General features: G+C 44.8%; 1 long non-coding RNA gene across 2 annotated transcripts; it reads right to left on the bottom strand.

Moving 5' to 3' along the window:
* Window positions 1-1,028: 1,028 nt before the first annotated feature.
* Window positions 1,029-14,121, bottom strand: LOC127309724 (uncharacterized). 2 transcript variants are annotated; one of them, XR_007857301.1, is made up of 4 exons: window positions 13,606-14,121; window positions 10,982-12,432; window positions 1,359-2,319; window positions 1,029-1,242 (listed from the first exon to the last, which is right to left on the bottom strand). It is a non-coding gene; the product is annotated as an uncharacterized lncRNA (long non-coding RNA). The 2 variants fall into 2 exon arrangements; XR_007857302.1 differs by having other exon boundaries at window positions 1,359-1,472; window positions 11,998-12,432.
* Between the last annotated feature and the right edge of the window lie 1,712 nt (window positions 14,122-15,833).

Genomic DNA, 15,833 nt, shown 5'->3' with positions numbered 1-15,833 from the left:
CGACACCACGCGTGCAGTGCAGGCCCTCATCTTGGTTTACTTTCGGAAATTTTGACAGATCAGACCACATGCATCAGTGAAATGCTAAAAAGGACCACCTCTGAGTGTAAATGTCAAAATTACCGTGGCGGCACGCTGGCCAAGCGACACGTCGCACATGCCGCCGTAGCCGGTGGCGGCAGGACTTGCCGCCGTGAGTGGTGGCGGCACGTTGGGCAGCTTCGTTCGCGACGCCGGATGGTGGGCCCTGCCGCCACAACCGATGGCTGCAGGACCCACCACCCGGCGTTCGTCCAACGTGTCGTCACCACTCACGGCGGCAAGTCCTGCCGCCATCGGCTACGGCGGCATGTGCGACGTGTCGCTTGGCGAGCGTGCCTTCACGGTAGTTTTGACATTTGCACTCAAAGGTGATCTTTTCTGGGAGCAGGTGGTCTGATCTGTCAAAATTTCTTCCTTTCGAGCACCGTGCTACGTAGCGTTTGCTTGGCATCATCGTCGCCTCAATCATGGCCGTGGCATGACATGATTGAGGTCCCGTCCCGGCGCGAGGCCCATGCACGTCGCGCCGCCAGATCCGAGCGCCACGCGTGGCCTCGTTCAGGGTTAAGTTGTGGCTATGGCCGCGGAGACGAAGCTCATCACGTGGAGCCACGCGGGAAACCGTGACTCCGGCGAGTCCATGCCGCGAGCCACGTCGGACTCACCACGGACAGCGACGAGCAACGCGCGCCTCCACCTTCCCCAATCATTGATATTCTCCTCCTCGCTCCTTCTACCATTTCCTTTTGGTTTATATTCTCCCGCTTTCCATTCCTTGGCTTTGCCCTTTTGAAATCTGGTTTGGCGTTTTATTTTGGGAGTGTCTAAACATCAGCTAGCTGAAAATACAATTCGCTTCAAGTCACATTTTTACAAGTACATTCGGTCAGTCTGGATTCATTCATTCCCCTCAACCCCCCCCCCCCCCTCCCCCGATTCTACTTTACATAAACTTTCATTTCGGTCAGTCTGGAACCTAAACCAAATTGAATCAGTTCAGTCCGGTTTTTTCTAGTTTTTTCCATACACCAGCAGAACTGGGCATTCATTAGCTAGCAAAACATATGGATTGAATCAATAAAAAGCCCGTTGTGTACACTAGCCTTGCATGCCGTAACTTCGATAGGAAACATGTAACAGGGTCTCCCATAGTTGGCCTGGTCTGCCAGCTGCCTGCACGTGATCCATCTCTCTTCTCCTCTACCATCGACGGAAAAACACAAACGAAATCAGTAAAAAAAGAGGGGAAAAAGGAGATCGGGAAAAATCTGGAGGGGAATAACACAGACCCACAATCAAGATGGAGGGGAACGTACCTCATACACTCTCAGGACATGCAAGTCATCACTTCTCCCCTCTCTCGTCTTACTACTTTTCAGAACCTTGTTTCTTGATGGATCATGTATCTATCCCACAAGCAATGTGTTGATCTGCGAAGGAAAACGCAAAATGTTCTTAGCAAGTAGTGAAAACCACCAAATCTATCTGTGCATAGTGGCATCCCTAAGGGCAAGCATGCTTTTTTCTCATATATGTACACCATCAGGTTGAGTATAAAGTCCAAAAATAATAGGCTATGTCATCAGATAAATAACACTAAGAGGTCATGGTCTGAAACTACAATGTATGCTAGTATGAACTACTTTACTTGCTGGAACACATTAAAAAGGCCGCCATGTTTATGTTTCACTAGTTGTGTTTGCCACATGATCATGATCAGACTAAAAAAATACAAAACCTATGAAACAAATAGCTCCTGAAAAATAGAGAAAAGGAATAGCTCCTTACAGCCTAGTGCCCTACCCGCAGGATCATCAAGTACATAAAAGCTGCAGTAGCACATGATCTAAACTAAGACTGCTAAATACACATCCCTTAACCTGCACCAGAAGTCCATGTGCAAGTCTGTAGTGGTGCAAACAAAAATTGTTAACTTTTGGAATGAGTAAGCTAAGCTGCCACACTTATGATGCGTTGTGCTCACAACCGTTGGCCAATGGCAGCTGGTCTATAGTAATGCATCAACATATGAAAATCTCTCAGACACTACCGGAAAATGAAAAAATATAAATGACCACAAGAGAACCGTCGCCAGCCAAACATAGCAACAAACAAAAACTAAGGTACCTACTGACCCACCAGGGATGAAAGAATATGAAGAATAAGCAAGCAACACAACAATTCAACGAAGGAATGATAACTGAATACAAATAAGCATTCGGAACAGAGGCGAAAATCATCAAAACACAAGTATACCTGAATAGTTACAAATAGATACTGAGATGATGGGGTTCGTAGCATAGAAAACAAAAATTTTCCTACCGCAAAACGAATAAATCCAAGATCTAATCTATGGAACACCCAAGATCTAATCTACAAGATCTAAGCAACGAGATGGAGATGAGACTAACCCTCGAAGATTCCAAAGCCTACGAGATTAATCTCGTTGTTGGTGTAGACGATCGTCCCCGGTGCTGCAATCCGGCAGCACTTCCGTACTCGGTCGCGCGTACGGTGTCGATGAAGCTCCTTCCTCTCCCGTTCCAGCGGGCAGCGGAGGTGTGGTAGATCTCCTCCAAACTCCAGCAGCACGACGGCGTGGTGGTGGTAGTGGAGGAAGAAAAGCTGCAGGGCTTCGCCTAAGCCGGAGCAGCGTATGGTGGAGGGAGAGGCGGCCAGAGGAGGAGGCAATTGGGGTGGTGTGGCCAGCCACCCCTCCCCTCTTTATATAGGGGACTGGCCGGCCAAGGTGGCCCCCCTTCCCATCTAGGGTTGGGGGGGGCGGCGGCCAAAGGGGGGAGAGGGGCTTTCCCCTCCCCCAAGTTGATCCCCCCCAGGGAAACCCTAGGGGGTTGGCCGGCCTGGGCCTTGGGGGCCAAGTGCCCCTGGCCCATTAGGCCAGGGAGCATCCCCTCGGCCCACGGTGGGCCTCCTAGGTCGTGGGCCCCATGGTGGACCCTTCCGGAACCTTCTAGAACCTTCCAGTCAATACCGGAACAATCCCGAACATTTCCGAAAACCCAGAAATCAACTTCCCTTATATGAATCTTATTCTCCGGACTATTCCGGACCTTCTCGTGACATCCTGGATCACATCCGAGACTCCGAACAAACTTCGTCTCCATACCATATTCAAATCTACTTATGCGACATCGAACCTGAAGCGCGTCACCCTACGGTTCGCGAACTATGCAGACATGGTCGAGACTCCTCTCCGAGCAATAACCAATAGCGGGATCTGGAGATCCATAATGGCTCCCACATATTCAACGATGACTTAGTGATCGATTGAACCATTTACATACGATGTCAAATCCCTTTGTCACACGATACTTTACTTATCCGAGGTTTGATCATCGGTATCTCCATACCTTGTTCAACCTCGTTACCGACAAGTACTCTTTACTCGTGCCGTGGTATGTGATCTCTTATGAACTATTCATATGCTTGCAAGCTAATCAGATGACATTCCACCGAGAGGGCCCAGAGTATATCTATCCGTCATCAGGATGGACAAATCCCACTGTTGATCCATATGCCTCAACTCACACTTTCCAAATACTTAATCCCATCTTTATTGTCGCCCATTTACGCAATGACGTTTGATGTAATCAAAGTACCCTTTCGGTGTAAGTGATTTACATGATCTCATGGTCGAAGGATTAAGACAACTATGTATTGAAAGCTTATAGCAAATGAACTTGATGACTTGATCTTATGCTACGCTCATTTGGGTGTGTGTCCATTATATCATTCAACTAATGACACAACCTTGTTATTAATAACATCCAATGTTCATGATCACGAAACCATGATCATCTATTAATCAACAAGCTAGTTATACAAGAGGCTTACTAGGGACTCCTTGTTGTTTACATAACACACATGTATCAATGTTTCGGTTAATACAATTATATCATGATATATAAACATTTATCATAAACACAAAGATATTATAATAACCACTTTATTATTGCCTCTTGGGCATATCTCCAACAGTCTCCCACTTGCACTAGAGTCAATAATCTAGATTACATTGTAAGGTACCTAACACCCATGGCATTCTGGTGTTGGTCATGCTTTGCCCTTGGGAGAGCTTTAGTCAACGGATCTGCAACATTCAGATCCGTGTGTACTTTGCAAATCTCTAGTTCACCATCTTCGATGTACTCACGAATCGAATGAAAACGCAGCTTGATATGCTTCAGCTTCTTGTGTGACCTTGGTTCCTTTGCATTGGCGATGGCACCCGTGTTGTCACAATAAATGACTAACGGGTCCAATGCACTAGGAACCACACCAAGCTCAACAATGAACCTCTTCATCCATACCGCTTCCGATGAAGCCTCTGAAGCCGCTATATATTTAGATTCTGTTGAAGATTTCGCCACCGTGCACTGCTTGGAACTGCTCCAGCTTACTGCCGCACCATTCAATATAAACACGTACCCGCATCGAGACTTAGAGTCATCGGGATCGGTGTTCCAACTTGCATCGGTGTAACTAGTTACAACGAGCTCTTGGTCACCGCCATAACAAAGAAACATATCCTTAGTCCTTTTCAAGTACTTCGGGATATTCTTGACCGCCGTCCGAGTGTTCCATTCCAGATCACTTTGATATCTCGCTGGTCAAACTAACAGCATGTGCGATATCCGGTCTAGTACACAAGCATGGCATACATGAGAGAGCCTCACTGCCGAAGCATAGGGGATCTTGCTCATCCTCTCTCTTTCTTCTGCTTTGTAGCCGGACCTTGAGTCTTACTCAAGACCTTACACAGCAACATAGGCAAGAACCCCTTCTTGCTTTCATCCATTCTAAACTTCTTTAGAATCTTGTCCAAGTATGTACTCTGTGAAAGGCCTATTAGGCGTCTTGATCTATCTCTATAAATCTTGATGCCTAAAATGTATGCTGCTTCACCAAGGTCTTTCATTGAAAAACATTTATTCAAATAACCTTTAACACGCTTTAATAGTTCTATATCATTCCCAATCAATAATATGTCATCTACATATAATATCGAGAACGCTCTGAGCTCCCACTCACTTTCTTGTAAATACAGGCCTCACCATGAGTCCGTATAAAACCGAAGTCTTTGATCACTCTATCAAAGCGTAGATTCCAACTCCGGGATGCTTGCTTCAGTCCATAAATGGAACGCTGAAGTTTGCATACCTTGTCGACATTTTCGGGATCAACAAAACCTTTGGGTTGTACCATATACAACTCTTCCTCAATATCACCATTAAGGAACGCCGTTTTGACATCCATCTCGCCGTTTCATAATCGAAAAATGCAGCTATTGCTAACAAAATCCTCACGGATTGACTTTAGCTTCGCTACGGTGAGAAAGTCTCATCGTAGTCAACTCCTTGAATTTGTCGGAAACCCTTTGCGACAAGTCGAGCTTTATAGACAGTAATATTACCATCAGCATCTATTTTTCTCTTAAAGATCCATTTATTCTCGACAGCCTTGCGGCTATCAGGTAAGTCTACCAAAGTCCATACTTTGTTATCATACATGGATCCCATTTCGGATTTCATGGCTTCTTGCCATTTGTTGGAATCTGGGCTCATCATTGCTTCTTCATACGTCGCAGGGTCCTCATCATTGTTGTCCACAATCATGACATTCGTGACAGGATCATACCAATCAGGAGTGGTACGTTCCCTCGTCGATCTGCGAGGTTCGTAGCTTCCTCGTTCGAAGTTTCATGATCATCATCATTCGCTTCCTCTCCTATCGGTGCGGGCTGTGCAGGAATTTCTTCCAAAGATCACGCTACTCTGATCTATGAGAGAAGGTTCATTAACCTCGTCGAGTTCTACTTTCCTTCCAGTCACTTCTTTAGTGAGAAACTCCTTCTCAAGAAAGGATCCGTTCTTGGCAACAAAGATTTTGCCTTCGGATCTGTGATAGAAAGTATACCCAATTGTTTCTTTAGGGTATCCTATGAAGACGCATTTCTCCGCTTTGGGTTCTAGCTTGTCAGGTTGTAACTTCTTTACATAAGCTTCGCAACCCCAAACTTTAAGGAACGACTTAGGTTTCTTTCCAAACCATAGTTCATACGGTGTCGTTTCAACGGATTTAGATGGTGCCCTATTTAAAGTGAATGCGGCTGTCTCTAATGCATAACCCCAAAACGATAACGGCAAATCGGTAAGAGACATCATAGACCGAACCATATCTAACAGAGTTCGATTACGACGTTCGGACACACCATTACGCCGTGGTGTTCCGGCGGTGTCAAGCTGTGAAAGTATTCCGCATTTCTTTAAATGCATGCCAAACTCATAACTCGGATATTCGCCTCCGCGATCAGAACGCAGAAACTTAATCTTCTTGTTACGTTGATTTTCTACTTCACTTTGGAATTCCTTGAACTTCTCAAAAGTCTCGGACTTATGTTTCATAAAGTAAATATATCCATATCTACTCAGATCATCCGTGAAGGTTAGAACATAACGATAACCACCGCGCGATGCTACACTCATTGGTCCACACACATCGGTATGTATGATTTCCAATAAATCTGTAGCTCGCTCCATTGTACCAGAAAATGGAGTCTTAGTCATTTTTCCCATTAGACATGCTTCGCATCTGTCAAGTGACTCAAAGTCAAGTGACTCAAGAAGTCCATCGGAATGGAGTTTCTTCATGCGCTTCACTCCAATATGACCAAGGACGACAAGTGCCACATATAAGTAGAATTATCATTCATTTTCATTCGCTTAGCATTAATGTTATGAACATGTGTATCACTACTATCGAGATTTAACAAGAATAAACCATTCATCTCAGGTGCATGGCCATAAAAGACATTACTCATATAAATCGAACAACCATTATTCTCAGACTTAAATGAATAACCGTCTTGCATTAAACAAGATCCAGATATAATGTTCATGCTCAACGCAGGTACCAAATAACAATTATTAAGGTTTTCAACTAATACCGAAGGTACATGTAGCGGGAGCGTGCCGACAGCGATCACATCGACTTTGGATCCATTTCCCTCGCGCATCGTCACCTCGTCTCTTGCCGGGCTTCGTCTATTCCGCGAGTTCTGTTTCGAGTTACAAATGTGAGCAACCGAACCAGTATCAAATACCCAGGCACTACTACGAGAACCAGTAAGATAGACATCAATAACATGTATATCAAATATACCTTTCTTTTTGACGTGGCCACTCTTCAGATCGGCCAAGTATTTGGGGCAATTGCGCTTCCAAGGTGCCCCTTCCCCTGGCGATAATAGCACACGGTCTCGGGTTTAGGACCAGCCTTAGGCTTCTCGGGATGCGGTGCAACTTTCTTGCCGCCCTTCTTGAAGTTACCCTTGTTAGGCTTGCCTTGCTTTTTGAAATCGGTGGTCTTGTTGACCATCAACACTTGGTTCTCCTTCTTAATCTCTACTTCAGCAGATTTCAGCATGGAAAAGATTTCAGGTAAATCCTTATTCATGTTACGCATGTTGTAGTTCATCACGAAGTTCTTGTAACTTGGTGGCAGTGATTGAAGGACACGATGAATACCCAGCTGGTTAGGGATCATCATCCCCAAGTCATTGAGCTTCTTCGCATGCCCGGACATGACGAGCATGTGCTCACTAACGGAGCTGCCTTCTTCCATCATGCGGGTAAAGAATCGCTTCGAGGCCTCATAGCTCTCCATGGCCGCATGAGTCTCAAAGATAAGTTTGAGCTCACGCATCATCTCACGGGGGTCGTGGTGCTCAAAACGCTTTTGGAGCTACGCCTCTAAGCTGCACAAGATGGCACACCGAACCGGAGTACCGAGTTGCCCGAGTCTCATAAACATTCTTTATGTCCTCGGACAACTGCGGGGAGGTGGTGGGGGACCTAGCGGTGCTTCGAGCACAAATTGCAGGTTTCCACCAGTGAGGAAAATCCTCACATGACGGAACCAGTCAGTGAAGTTGGTGCCATTGCCCTTAAGCTTTTCTTTCTCTAGGAACTGGTTAAAATTGATGGAGGGGGGCGCCATGATCTACAACATATTTGCAAAGAGTTTAGACTAAGTTTATGATAAATTGAGTTCAATTTTAATTCTGAAATTAACTAGGTAAACTCCCACTTAAAACAACATCCCTCGCATTGTCTTAGTGATTACACGAACCAAATCCACTACACCAAGTCCGATCTTCACGAGAAAAGATGTAGCTTCAAAGGCGAACACTCAAAGTGTTCATCATATCATTCATATAATTCATGCTCTACCTTTCGGTATCCCGTGTTCCGAGACCATGTCTGTACATGCTAGGCTCGTCAAGGCAACCTTAGTATCCGCGTGTGCAAATCTGGCTTGCACCCGTTGTATGCACATGTAGAGTCTATCACACCCGATCATCACGAGATGCTTCGAAACGACAAGTCTTAGCAACGGTGCATACTAAGGATGAACACTTTATTATCTTGATATTTAGTGAGAGGGATCATCTTATAATGCTACCGTCGCGATCTAAGCAAAATAAGATGCATAAAAGGATTAACATCACATGCAATTCATAATGTGTGATATGATATGGCCTTTCTTCTTTGTGCTTTTGATCTCCATCTCCAAAGCACGGACATGATCTCCATCATCACCAGCATGGCGTCAAGGTCAGTGGCGCCGCTTCATGGTTGTCCATCACTTATAGCTACTATAACAACTACTTGAAATAAAGCTATTACATGATGATTAGACACGCAGGTCTTTAACAAAATTAAAGACAACCATTAGGCTCCTGCCGGTTGCCATAATACAATAATGAACATCTCATACATCAAATATAATCATCATCACATCATGGCCATATCACATCACCAAACCCTGCAAAAACAAGTTAGACGCCTCTAATTTGGTTTGCATATTTTACGTGGTTTAGGGTTTTCGAGTAAGATCCAATCTACCTACGAACATGAACCACAACGGTGATACTAGTGTTGACAATAGAAGTGTAAATTACAATCTTCACTATGGTGGGAGAGACAGACACCCGCAAAGCCACTTATGCAATACAAGTTGCATGTCAAGCGTGGAGCAAGTCTCATGAGACGCGGTCATGTAAGGTTAGCCCGGGCCGCTTCATCCCACCATCCCGCAAGAAGCAAAGTACACAAACTAAAGCAACAAGAGCATCACCGCCCACAAAACCATTGTGTTCTACTCGTGCAACGAGATCTATGCATAGACATGGCTCGATACCCGATGGGGTTCGTAGCATAGAAAACAAAAAATTTCCTACCGCAAAACGAATAAATCCAAGATCTAATCTATGGAACACCCAAGATCTAATCTACAAGATCTAAGCAACGAGATGGAGATGAGACTAACCCTCGAAGATTCCAAAGCCTACGAGATTAATCTCGTTGTTGGTGTAGACGATCGTCCCCGGTCTTTGCAATCCGGCAGCACTTCCGTACTCGGTCGCGCGTACGGTGTCGATGAAGCTCCTTCCTCTCCCGTTCCAGCGGGCAGCGGAGGTGTGGTAGATCTCCTCCAAACTCCAGCAGCACGACGGCGTGGTGGTGGTAGTGGAGGAAGAAAAGCTGCAGGGCTTCGCCTAAGCCGGAGCAGCGTATGGTGGAGGGAGAGGCGGCCAGAGGAGGAGGCAATTGGGGTGGTGTGGCCGGCCACCCCCTCCCCTCTTTATATAGGGGGCTGGCCGGCCAAGGTGGCCCCCCTTCCCATCTAGGGTTGGGGGGGGCGGCGGCCAAAGGGGGGAGAGGGGCTTTCCCCTCCCCCAAGTTGATCCCCCCCAGGGAAACCCTAGGGGGTTGGCCGGCCTGGGCCTTGGGGGCCAAGTGCCCCTGGCCCATTAGGCCAGGGAGCATCCCCTCGGCCCACGGTGGGCCTCCTAGGTCGTGGGCCCCATGGTGGACCCTTCCGGAACCTTCTAGAACCTTCCAGTCAATACCGGAACAATCCCGAACATTTCCGAAAACCCAGAAATCAACTTCCCTTATATGAATCTTATTCTCCGGACTATTTCGGACCTCCTCGTGACATCCTGGATCACATCCGAGACTCCGAACAAACTTCGTCTCCATACCATATTCAAATCTACTTATGCGACATCGAACCTTAAGCGCGTCACCCTACGGTTCGTGAACTATGCAGACATGGTCGAGACTCCTCTCCGAGCAATAACCAATAGCAGGATCTGGAGATCCATAATGGCTCCCACATATTCAACGATGACTTAGTGATCGATTGAACCATTTACATACGATGTCAAATCCCTTTGTCACACGATACTTTACTTATCCGAGGTTTGATCATCGGTATCTCCATACCTTGTTCAACCTCGTTACCGACAAGTACTCTTTACTCGTGCCGTGGTATGTGATCTCTTATGAACTATTCATATGCTTGCAAGCTAATCAGATGACATTCCACCGAGAGGGCCCAGAGTATATCTATCCGTCATCAGGATGGACAAATCCCATTGTTGATCCATATGCCTCAACTCACACTTTCCAAATACTTAATCCCATCTTTATTGTCACCCATTTACGCAATGACGTTTGATGTAATCAAAGTACCCTTTCGGTGTAAGTGATTTACATGATCTCATGGTCGAAGGATTAAGACAACTATGTATTGAAAGCTTATAGCAAATGAACTTGATGACTTGATCTTATGCTACGCTCATTTGGGTGTGTGTCCATTATATCATTCAACTAATGACACAACCTTGTTATTAATAACATCCAATGTTCATGATCACGAAACCATGATCATCTATTAATCAACAAGCTAGTTATACAAGAGGCTTACTAGGGACTCCTTGTTGTTTACATAACACACATGTATCAATGTTTCGGTTAATACAATTATAGCATGATATATAAACATTTATCATAAACACAAAGATATTATAATAACCACTTTATTATTGCCTCTTGGGCATATCTCCAACATGAGATACATGAAGAAAATGAGAACAAGAAAACTAAGATGCAGATATGTCTTACCTACATGCTAGTGCCAAAAAATAAAAAATGACGAAGGACTAGGAAAGTGTAGCATAAATTTTAAAGCTGATAAAAATTGAAGAAAAAATGAGTGAGAATGATGAATTAGCTGAGAAGAAACTGAAAAAAACTGAGACGGATCAAAGAAAAATGACTAAAGACAATACATAGAATGATAAAATGAACCTAAACCCTAAAAGGTATTGAACAAGGGACTGAGGAGAATGAGTAAATAAGATATAAAGGAGCACAAAGAAATGAAAATTGAATAATGATGACTAAAAGTGAATTTACTGAGAAAAAACTAAAGAGAAAATGAATTTACTGAGAAAAAACGGAAGAAAAAATGAAGAACTACAAGCACAAGGCAATGAATAGAATGAGTAAATAAGAGACAAATGAAAATTGAAGAATGATGACTAAAAACTAAAAGATATCTGAAGAAGGAGAGACTGAGCAGAATGAGTAAATAAGAGATAAAGGAGAAGAGACAAATGAAAAATGAAGAATGAGGAATAAAAACTAAACAAAGATCTGAAGAGGGAACTGAGATAGAGGACTGAGAAATATCTGAAGTATGAAACAAATATCTGAAAAGGGAACTAAGAATGAGAGAATGAACCTAAAAAGAGAATGACGCCATGAAACATGTTATGCTTCTCCAAAAACTTGACATGCAGAATTAGATTGTGATTGCAGAGTAACCATCTTTTACTTTATTGCAAAAACATTTATTGTTCACAGAATATACATAGACTATGTATATATTCCAATGTTTAAGCCAGAAAACTTTTTGATGCAGAATCTATCAAGAACACAATCTCAAAGTTTCGAAACATCCCCTGGTATATAGGACAAATTTTTCACCCAGGTACACACATAGTCAGATGTGAAACATCAATTCAAATTTCTACAATTAATGACAATGCTCTGCTTGATTTTGCAGGAAGGATTCACTTACACATGGCTGCTACTTGGTGATATACACGATCCTGAAGTGTATCAACAGCGTCATGGTCAGGTATTCCAAAAATATCTAATTAAATGAGAATGATAGATAGATGAAAAATGTAATAATGTTATAAATGATATATTTATCTCTGAATAAATGAAGAGAATAGAATCAACCGCTACATTGGTCAGAGAGGAAGATGAAAATCCATGGGATGTAGGCATGTTTAACAACACCTAGCTAGACGAGGTAAAGTTTCAAACTAAAAATAAAATAGTAACATAGATTCATATGCTACATTTTTAAATTCATCAAATAATTTACGTAAAAATGCAAGAAAAGGCAGAGTAGTAACTACTAAATCATCAGAAGTTGAGCTTATTTCATAATGGATTTGATAAACCGAAGTGAGAAACATCTCCACAATGAGGATCAACACAATGCCTGCATAAATGAACGAACAAAGGCACAATTAGAAAACACACCTTCTCCAACGTAGATAAGAAAAACAAGCAGGAATATATACAATTAAAATGCAAGTATCAAATGCTAGCCCTATAGACAATGAACAGACTAAGCAAGCATCCCTACCACTACATGGTATCACCATGGGCAGAAATAAGAAATGAGAACAGTGCCTGACTAAAATCACCCCTAAAAAATGGGCAGACATAACTATCTATGGAATAACCAAAACTAAAGCATCAACAAAAATCGAGGACTGCCTCAAAAAGGCTCCGTCACAGATCTGAATAACAGTTTAGGCCTCGTTCGGCACATCAGTTTCTTAGGGGATTGGAGTGTATTAATTATCCGGAACAGCACAAAATCCTGGCAAATCTTCGGCAAACTGTTCGGCACGCCGGGTTTGGAAGGGCTCAGCCCCGGATTTCCGTGCGAAACCCTCCGACACACGTGTAAACTGAAACGCGACAGACTACTCGCGTTTTTGTCGCTCGCTCGGCTGACGGCTTGATCCCAAATTATCCGCACATGCAGCTCCAGCAAATCCACGACGCGTCCATTCCGCGCATGCCCGAGGCTTTCTCTCGTTGGTTGGTACTTCCTCCCAGCTGGTGAATACTCGATGCTTTCCCTGCTCCTAGCTCAGACCGGCCATTACACTTGCGCGCAGGAGTGTTTTCACCCAAAACACTAGGGGTAATACATCCTAATACCTGCCCGCCGAACAAGGCCTTACCTGATAAAATGCTAGTGTTCACATAAAGCTCTAGGAAGATACCCAACACGATACCACAGGGACATTGCAAAAGGATAATAGTCACTCCAGTCAGACGAACACACCTGAATCACAATGAAGCCTCAAAGTAAACTTCAGGGACTATGTAAGTGAACATGCAAAAAGTACAATCGCCACTACAGGCAGATGAGCAGCGACCGAATCAAATGTGAAGCCTAACATCAAAATTTGGGGAATAAATCATAAATTGCGGAAAATCTCCACACATCAACTAGATAACAAAACAGATCCATGATTTAGCATCTCCATACTACACATACACCAGATCCGCGCGCAAAAATAGATGCATAGATGTGATGCGAAAGGCTCGCATGGAGAAGAATACATAAGGGGTTAGCCAGGAAGAAAAATCATACCCGTCCTACCGGCGACGACGGCTCCTACCCCGACGTCGAAAATCGAAACCATGGTCGCTCGCTGGAACATTCGCCACACTGAGCAAGCCAGGTCCTCCGTCACCTTGCAGACCCATACTTCCGATGATATGAGGAATGGGCGGACTCGACCAAGCACCTCGCTCTGGTAAAACTTCGCCGATTCAATCTCCCCGACGGCAGAGCCAAGCCCTCCGCCGTGCTCACAGACCACCACCCACGCCCTACTCTCAGAATCTCTCCTCCTCCCCTGAGAACCGAAGAGAGGAAAAGGGGAAAGGCAAATGAAATTCAAACAGATAAAACCAAAAAAAAACGGACCAAAATAAAAACCAGACTGAACGACGAGAGAGCGAGAAGCGGTGCGGACGAGAGAACGACGCGATGCGCCAAAGAGAGAGCGACGAGATTCGCACCAGAAATAGAACCAACGGCCAGAGATCTGACTTGAAGCCAATTATGTTTTCATCTAGCTGAAAATTAGGAACGGTGTTTATTTTTACTACTCTCTCCGATTTAAAACAAGTGTTGGTGACTTGGTACAAACTTCGTATTAGCCATCAGATGTTGTCCAGGTTGACACCCATCCGACTCTTGCAGCTCATATTCATTGCCGTCGCTTGATGAAGATGTCTGATCTTTCCTCCCTAGCTCTTTGAAAGTATAGAGATATATTCCGCGTGCATGTATTTGGTAGTTTAGGATTTGCAATCCATATCTTACCTTATTTCTAGAAGAGCTTTCTTGGTCTCCAAATCTTGTACCCGCTGTATATATTCGTCCATGAGGTTTAATACAATATACATCATATTTCGTCAATCTATGTCCCTCTCTATCGTTCTACATGGTATCAGCCGCAAGATTCAAGACCTAGCCACCACAAACGCTTCCGCACAGCACCGCGCGCGGAGGTCTCCATGATCTCCGCCGGAGGTTGCGCAACCTGTATGCAGGTCCGTCCGCCGATCCGTGATCAGCTACCCTATAAGTCATTTTCTCCGATCTCTTGACCAGTTGTCTTATTTTGTTTACCGATCTTAGATCGGATTGAGTAGCACGTCGCCGCCGTCCGCCAGCGCCTCTACTCCGACAAGCGTCGATCTTCACCGGCCATCTTCATCAAGCGCGTGGCACGGCCGCACGCGTCACACATGGGACACCTACGTGCGACGCAGCAGGTTGTCTCGCCCACGCGGTCTCCATCGCCAGTTTGCCTTCGTCGTCATCGTCCGGGACATCATCGACAATGTCGCCATCGGCTCCGATCTGCGCGTCGTGCACGCCAAGGCGCGTATAGCTCCGTCGGTCTGATCAATCGATCGCCCGCATGTCTCCGCCAAGCACGTCCCCGAGCACGTGCGTACCCGATCGGGCATCGCGCTGCCGCTGCGTCGCCCCATCGGGCCGCAGCGCTGCCGCCATTTGCCCACGCTACAGGCCTTTGACGCGTCTTCCAAGGCATGTGCGGTGACCCAGCATACCACTACATGTTGTAGTATACAAGTCGTTGATATGATCTTCATGAAGGGACTTCTTCACAAATATCACATCCCTCAGAGTGGTACAACAGAAACATTGCAGGTCATAACACTCGAGATTATATTACAATCACAATCTTAACAAGTTGGTATTCTCACAGGTCCGATGAGAACACCCTAAGATACTACTAAAGTTCATTACAAACCAGCATAAATAGTAAATTGAGCTCAACAACTTATTTAGGTAAGCTAATACGTTGCTCGGCTCTAAGATACTAGGGTATGACACTACTCCTCCGCCTCATTGTTGTCGGGCCCGTAGACTATCCCATAGTCCACGCCTTCCACTCCTTCGGACAGATCAGGTTCTTCATAGACCAACTCGTAGTCGCCTTCCGGTGCTCCGTCAGTGGCCTCCACTTCATTCTCACAGTCTAGCAAGGGTGTCGAAAGAAAGTGAGTACAGAGGTACTCAGAACCCTCAAAAGGAAAAATGTGTTTGATGCACTAGCTACGACCATTGATCAGAAAATCTCAAGTCAATGCATGTTTCACAAACATTTCTTCAAAAGGTTGATTTTATTCTGAAAACTATGCCTGCCAGTCTTCACAGGTTGAACAGAACTTCATGGAGTTCCTTTCCTGCCGCGTTCGTAGTTCCCTTCCCGGAACAAGGAGTGACTGCCACAGTTTGATACCCTCTGCAGAGGTGCGTTACTTTTCCCATAAGAG

This window comes from Lolium perenne, chromosome 1 (genome assembly GCF_019359855.2).
Source record: "Lolium perenne isolate Kyuss_39 chromosome 1, Kyuss_2.0, whole genome shotgun sequence".
NCBI lineage: Eukaryota > Viridiplantae > Streptophyta > Magnoliopsida > Poales > Poaceae > Lolium > Lolium perenne.
The sequence above is the reverse complement of the archived record's forward strand: the minus strand, read 5'-3'. Positions and strand labels throughout refer to the sequence as shown.